Here is an 8,249-nt window from a genome sequence, read left to right on the forward strand (position 1 = left end):
CAGCACGGCTCCTATCCCTGAGTCCGAGGCGTCCACTTCAACCACTAACTGGCGGCTAGGATCGGGCTGCACCAGAACGGGTGCAGACGAGAAACGCCGTTTCAACTCCTTGAACGCGGCATCGCAACGATCCAACCAGGTGAAGGGAACTTTTGGCGAGGTCAGGGCTGTCAGGGGGCTAACTACCTGACTGTAGCCCTTAATGAACCTCCTGTAGAAATTTGCAAAGCCGAGGAACTGTTGCAGCTTCCTACGGCTTGTGGGTTGGGGCCAGTCTCTCACCGCCGCAACCTTGGCCGGATCAGGAGCGACGGAGTTGGAGGAGATGATGAACCCCAGGAAGGACAAAGACGTGCGGTGGAACTCACACTTCTCGCCCTTCACAAACAGCCGGTTCTCCAACAACCGCTGCAGGACCTGACGTACATGCTTAACATGGGTCTCAGGGTCCGGAGAAAAGATGAGTATATCGTCCAGATATACGAAGACGAACCGGTGCAGGAAATCCCGCAAGACATCATTAACCAACGCTTGGAAAGTCGCGGGAGCGTTTGTGAGACCGAACGGCATGACCAGGTACTCAAAGTGACCTAAGGGGGTGTTAAATGCCGTCTTCCACTCGTCTCCCTTCCGGATCCGAACCAGGTGATACGCATTTCTAAGATCGAGCTTGGTGAAGATTTGGGCTCCATGCAGGGGTGTGAACACCGAATCCAACAGGGGCAATGGGTATCGGTTGCGAACCGTGATCTCGTTCAGTCCCCTATAATCAATGCATGGACGAAGACCGCTGTCTTTTTTACCCACAAAAAAGAAACCTGCACCCATCGGGGAGGTGGAATTCCAGATCAACCCGGCGGCTAACGAGTCTCGGATGTAGGTCTCCATTGATTCGCGCTCAGGCCGTGAGAGGTTGTACAGCCTGCTGGACGGGAACTCACTGCCCGGAACCAAATCAATGGCACAATCATAAGGACGGTGGGGGGGAAGGGTGAGCGCCAGATTCTTGCTGAACACGTCGACAAGGTCGTGGTACTCCACCGGCACCATCCCCAGATTGGGCGGGACTCTGACCTCCTCCTTAGCCTGGGAGCCGGGAGGAACCGAGGAACCTAAACATACCCGATGGCAGGTCTCGCTCCACTGAACCACTACCCCGGACGGCCAATCGATCCGGGGATTGTGTTTCAACATCCAGGGAAACCCCAAAATCACTCGGGAGGTAGCAGGAGTCACAAAAAACTCGATCTCCTCCCGGTGATTTCCGGACACCACCAGGGTTACAGGTGGTGTCTTATGCGTGATTGGAGGGAGGAGGGAGCCATCTAGTGCTCGCACCTGCACAGGCGAGGTAAGCGCCACCAGAGGGAGCCCCATCTCCCTGGCCCATCTGCTGTCTAACAGATTCCCTTCAGAGCCCGTGTCCACCAGTGCTGGGGCTTTCAGGGTTGATTCCTCATAAAGGATCGTAACTGGGAGTCGTGTGGCAATGTGGGTGTTTCCCACGTGAATGTCTCGGCCCACCCTTAGCCCAGTCTCTAGGGGCGGGCGTTGGTGTTTAACCGCTCGGGGCAGTCTCTCACTTGGTGCTCTGTCGAGCCACAATTAAAACACACTCCGTGGGCCTGCCTCCTCTGTGCAGCTGGTGCCCTAAATGTTGCCCTGCTCGTGTCCATAGCTTCGTCAGCAGGGGGAGCTGTAGCCACACGGAGCGCCGGAGCCGTGGGGCGTGGGGAAGGCGGGACGCGGTCGGACCCGGAAGGGAGAGGGACGGCGCGTGCCCGGCCACGCCCTTCGTCTCGTTCCCGACGACGTTCTTCTAACCGATTGTCTAATCGTATGACCAGATCGATAAGCCCATCTAAATCCCGCGGTTCGTCCTTAGCCACCAGGTGCTCCTTAAGAACCAATGACAGTCCATTTACAAAGGCGGCGCGGAGGGCAGTGCTATTCCAGCCGGACCTCGCAGCCGCGATGCGGAAGTCGACTGCATAGGCAGCTGCGCTCCGACGCCCCTGTCTCATTGACAGTAGCACTGTTGAAGCGGTTTCTCCTCTATTGGGGTGATCGAACACGGTTCTGAACTCCCTCACAAACCCATCAAATGTCTGAAGGAGCCGTGAGTTCTGCTCCCAGAGCGCTGTAGCCCAAGCGCGTGCCTCACCGCGAAGCAGGTTTATTACATAAGCTACCTTGCTAGCATCGGTCGCGTACATAACAGGACGCTGTGCGAAGACGAGCGAACACTGCATAAGAAAATCCGCGCACGTCTCCACACAGCCTCCGTACGGCTCTGGGGGGCTTATGTATGCTTCCGGAGGAAGGTGGGAGGGGTCGTTGAACAACCAGTGGAACGTCTATGTTACGTACAGGGTCTACGGGAGGGAGAGCCGCAGCGGCGCCCGGAGGGCGCGCTTCCACCTGCGCGGCGAGAGCCTCCACCCTGCGGTTCAGGAGGACGTTCTGCTCGGTCATCAAATCTAACCGAGTCGTGAAAGCGGTGAGGATCCGCTGCAACTCACCGATTACCCCTCCTGCGGACGCCTGCGCGTCCTGTTCTTCCATTGGCCGTTCAACAGCCGGGTGACGCCCTTCGGGATCCATGACGATGGCCGAGATATCCTGTTGGGAAAGTGTCAGTACACGGACCCACAACAGCGGGCGCAAATGAACGGACAATGAAGAAAGTCAAATAACAAAGCTTTACTGTTGTGAACACGCACAACAAACACAACAAATTACAATTTTGGTCACAAGTCGAATTCCACGGTGTCGTGTGGGCAGCCTCGACGATAGGAGACGTCAGTCCAAGTCGAACCGGAACCACACGATTTCCTCTGCCACCGAACCCCGGGAATACTGGAGCCGCCAAGTCCCGAACTCCCAGGTGATCACTGCCTCCGCTCGTCGGATCCGGTACTGCTGGCGAGGAACAGAAACAGTCAGATTTGGGTGCGACTGCACCCAACAACACGTGGGGGTGGAAAACACCACCTCCACCTCTACTCAGAAACAACGCTGTAATGTGGGAATAAGAGTACTTATCCAAATACGTCCTTTTCAGTCTTCAGTCGTTTTACACACAAGCAACAATGGATTAATCCGTATGGCTGGCTGAGTTCGTTACCTCCTTGGTAGAAACATATCTCGGCAATGAGGTGGAGATGCCGTCCTGCTGATATACCTCCCTGTTGATTGATATCAGCTGTCTCAGGCGATGGGTGACAGCTGTCACCCTGGCTGCTCCTGTGAGGCGGCAGCGCCCTCCGGTGCCTGGAGCCCGCACTCCAGGCAGGGCGCCCTCTGGTGGTGGTGGGCCAGCAGTACCTCCTCCTCAGCGGCCCACACAACAGATTATATGAGTTGTTTTTCTGGCAGTTAGAAAGAGGAACTGAGGAAAAGTTGTTTTTGTGCAGAGGCAGAGACAAAAAAGGAAGTTGATGATGTCGCAAGCGAGGCCAGAAGAGCTGATGATAAAAATAACTGTTCAGAACATTAAGATGTAATAAGATATGAAATGAATAATAATGAATGAAATGTTGTATATGATCATATGAATTGCTTTTATGTGAAAAAGAGTTGAAATGAAATGATTGAATATGATTAAATGTGATTGATGTAACATGATTTAGAAAAGATGTGTTTCTCGGAAAAGATGTGTTCAGAAAAACAGGAAACTTGCGCAATAGATTTACTGACAATCGGGACATCAGTTATCGTCAGTCAGGAAATGTTCTCCAGATGGCTTCCAGTAAAAGAAGGGGGTAAGGGAGGAGGTTTGGACTCATCATCATCCCCATGGTAACCAAGATCACTTAATCAACAACAAGAGTTTTCGTATAAAAACTGTACAACAACAGGAAACGGGGTTATTCTTCCAGGAAGAGGTGCTGTTGTCACTTCTCCGCTGCTACGAGGAGATCACAAGACTTGACCATCTTGTGAGCTGCAACTGGAATCGAGGAGCGAGAGGATTGGAGACATAAGAGATTATTTGAGAGAGTTTTCAACTCCCACTCAGGCCGTCCAGTCATGAAGTAGCAGAGCATTGGAGAATAATCACTGGCCTTAAGTCTGAGTGGGGAAGTTTCAACGTTTTCTCTCTCATGGAGCATCACATCTTTCCAGAATGGATTAGATCAACTTTTGGTTGATTGAAGAAGGAATAAACTCTTATGTGGATTTATTTCCTGAAGGATATAAACTCTTATGTGGATTATTTCCTGAAGGATTACAACATCACAAGGATCGTGGTCAGCTAACAACTAAAAGCTGATGAAGAGGAGACCAAGTTCATCGAACTGGGGATTTTAACATCAAAAAAACCTCCCTCCCTCACTCCTAGAAAATTTGTTGATAAGTTAATCCAGTCCAGTCAGAGTAAGATCAGATAGCATTATTGAATCAAAAACAAAAATCTCTGCCAATCATTATTCTGATTATATTTGAATTACTGTTGTGAAATTATCATCATATAACCGATTTTGATTATGTTGTCAGCACTTGCAAAACCTGCAATAAATTTCCAAGCATGCAGTTAAAGTGTTAAGGCTCGGACATTGGATTTATTGATTCTTCTTAAGGTGTAAAAGTTAATGTTTTTTGGGTGTATGACATCAAAACGTGCTCTAAAAGGTTAGTCTGGTTTTTAACGAAATTAACGCATCCTGGGGACTCGCTGTACGAGTCACTAAAATTAAAATCTAGCAACATTCCAAGAGCCCTGATCCATAAGAGGAGAGCTGCCGTTAACGGGCGTGGCCGGCTCGTATCCTGGTTCCAGAAGGAGGCTATTCGACCGGGGTGCGAGATCAGCGTCAGCGGGGTGGACGTCCGGATGGAGGCAGTGAGCGGCTAGACGAATCTCCTCGCCACCAGCTTAAACAGCCTTTGTGCAGCCCCGCCGGGTAATACCCGCGGAGACACGAAGGTCGGACCCCAGAGACGGAGAGCTGGTCTTATATGAAGCGGGATCTGACACGTGGCGCCCGAACAGGGACCTGACGAAGTGTAGTCGGGTCCGAGGAAGAATCCTGGCCAAAGGAGAGTCTTTTGCCATTGGATAGGTGGGAAGCTCCTGAGTGGATCACCAAGGGATACAGTGTTGTGGAGAGTGTCGGCTGATGGCCTGTATAGGTCCAGTAACGGCTTGAAACACATCTGTTTTCCAGAGAGGTGAGAATTTGGAGGCGACCACCAGAAGGACGACGTAAAGACAACAGGAGTAAGCATCCCAGGGAGCTGGGATCAAGGACGAGAAGCAGACGTGTCACTGCTGGATCGTCTGAACTGGGACGAGAAGTAGACGTGTCACTACTGGATCGTCTAAACTGGGACGAGAAGCAGACGGAGATAGCCTGCTGGATCGTCACAAAACGACGAGGAAGGGAAGCAGACGAGGGAGCCTGCTGGATTGGATCGTCAAAAAGAGAGCAGGTATGAGAGTATACCGTGCAAAATGGTGATCTACAAGAGAGAGTAGGATCATCAACCCGTGAGGTTCCTGAGGGGAGAAGCGGGAAAAGGAGTAGCTGATTTGGAGTTAACCTCTGGAATTAGCGCTGAATAGCCAAGTAGTCTGTCACTCATCCCTGACTCAAGGCGCCAAGAGAGGCTTTGAGAGGCAGACGACTCGAGACGACAAGGACCATAGCTGAAGTCCAAGGAGACGACAGTGGTGGAATCGACAATCTCAGCAACCAAGAGAATAAAGAAAGGACAATCATTACGAAACAGTAAGGTTAGTGTAAAGACAAGCAGTAAAAATATGGCTGAAGGAGCGTCAGGACCTGTAGCAACCCCTGGATCCGAACCAGACGGGGGAAAAGAAGTGAATATTCAACCACACAGAGTAGTATTGTATGGACGAGGATATAATTTTTGGGCAGAAACAGTTCAAAATTATGTCAGAGATCAAAATGTAGAACCTGATGAAGAAAGTTTCAAGGAAGCTATGGCAGACACAGTACACAGATTAGGGGTATATTATCCAGGTCAGCATAAAGAGGGGCAGATCCTGGCCGTATTGGCAAGCTCACCAGTCCCAAAAGACAAGGCGGGGACCAGAGATTGGCTTGAGTGGTGGTGCAAAATTCTCGAATAAGGGTGGCAAAGAGGACAAATCACCACTTTAATAAGTCCTGAGAAAAGTTATGACCCCGTAGTGAAAATGACAGCTGGGTTGTTGGGAGTAGAGACGGTCCTGGTTGATGTTAAGGCAAAAGCAGCGTCCGTATATGCCGAATGTAAGTCCGTGGCAGAACGACTAAAAGGGGTAGGAAGAATGCTTATGATGGATGATAAGGATGGAAGTCAGATCCTCAACACTGGAGACGAGAGCAAAACAGATTCCCAGGCCAACTCTGAACCAAGTGATGAGGAAAACAAGCCAGAAGAAAGTGAAGATGAATTAACAACCCAGGGAGGTCCTAATTTTGGAATAAATGGTCAAGAAGATAAAAGCCCGGACCAGCTCCTCACAAGCTTTGACCCAGAGTGGCAAAAATTGCCCTTAGGAAGTGTGAGAGGAACAACCTCAAACAGTTAAAAAACATACAGAATGCCTGATTGAGCAGGAGAGAAGACGAAGAAGCCTTCAGGGAGTATCTGGACAGATATTCCGTCGGTCGCCGGAATGTGGGCCCAGAAGCTTGAGACAGTTTAAATCTGAAGAATGTGTTCCCGGACCGAGTTACCATAGTAAAGAGGAAGGGCCCTCGCAGGAAATCTTTAGAAAAGCCAAAGCAAAACCCCACCATGTATACGGTGAGTCTGACTACATGGAAGACTTGAACCCTATGCCCGAAGGAACCAAAAAGATGGTGACCCAAGATGGAGGACGGGCATATCATTATTTTGGCAGTCCTTGGGATATAGATGGAGATAGTCTCATTGTCTTCAAAAATCCCAAATTGAAAATTGCCAACCGAAAATTCCGAGCACAACTCAAGGAGAAGGCAGGCAAAGAGTACCAAGAGGAGCTTAAAGACATAAAGAGGAGAAATCTGGAGGGAAAATCGATGGTGATAACAAGCGCACCACGAATGAATTATCATGCACTCATACATGTGCCCTTTGAAAGCTACCCAGGGAGGGAAAATTCAATCGAATACACGGAAAAAATGTTGAAAACTCTGGGAATAGCTATTGATATGGCCAAAGAACGCCAGCATCGGCGAGTGGTGATATGTGTGGACGGATTACGATCTGGACAAATGACATGGGAAGAGGCAGAAAAGGTTGCCATGGCAGCCGTGAACCTACACATGCGTATCCCAGGAGTATGGGGATCAATGAGAGAGATTGTGGTGGTCACTAGCAATGAGCATGAGCAAGATCGAGTGAGAAGGGCACTTGAAGCGGTGAATTTAGGACCAAATAGAGCAGGTCCAAAAAAGGGTGCAGTTGGAGCAAGTGGAGTGTCAACTAGTCCCCCGTTAGTGATGCAGCCCATTCCCATGGCGACAAGTGAGAAAAGATCAGCACATGCTGTGGGAGTGCAGCAGTTAAGGATTAAAACCCCATGACCAACACTCAAACAAGTTGCAAGTGGGCTCCAGACCATCACACACCCGACAGGCTCCCAATCTCGGATGAAAGAGCCTTTCCAGGCTCCTCCACCAGATAATGGAGAAGAGGATCCTATATTCATTCCTTTACCAGTCGGAAATACTGAAGCAACTGGGACACCCCGAAAGCCAGAACAGAACGGGGACCCACAACCACAAGACCTATGTCCTCCCCATGAATCTGATATGGATGAGGACCAGGAAAGAGAGTCAGAAGAGGAGATCAATCCACAAGACTCAGAAGAGGATGAACCGCTATCTGTGGTAGGAGAAAGCGAAGTCTCGCGCCCAGAACTACAAACTGGACGTTACAGAGGACGAAAGAAAGAAGTTGGGGTGTATAATGTGCGTGTAGCCTCTGAGAGAATTGCAAGAGATGTCAGAGTCAACCCAGTGGAGACCCGAGATAAGCGACAAACCTATGCTCCAGAAGTTGGACAAACTGGGTATGACATCCCAGAAGAGTGGATAGAGCGACAAGATGAGAAGAAAACTCTCGAGGTAACAGCTACTGTTGGAGAGTGGGCTAATATACTAATGTGGCCTTTCTATCCTACACTCACTGCCTGTAAAGAGTTAACAAATAACTTCAGAGTCGCCTATTTAGGCGTTGCCCATGATGTAATGCTGAGAAAACTAAAAACAGCAGCTTTACGCTGGTCACGGCAAGTGTTGAGAGAA

The sequence above is a fragment of the Thalassophryne amazonica genome, unplaced genomic scaffold (genome assembly GCF_902500255.1).
Source record: "Thalassophryne amazonica unplaced genomic scaffold, fThaAma1.1, whole genome shotgun sequence".
Classification (NCBI taxonomy): Eukaryota; Metazoa; Chordata; class Actinopteri; order Batrachoidiformes; family Batrachoididae; genus Thalassophryne; species Thalassophryne amazonica.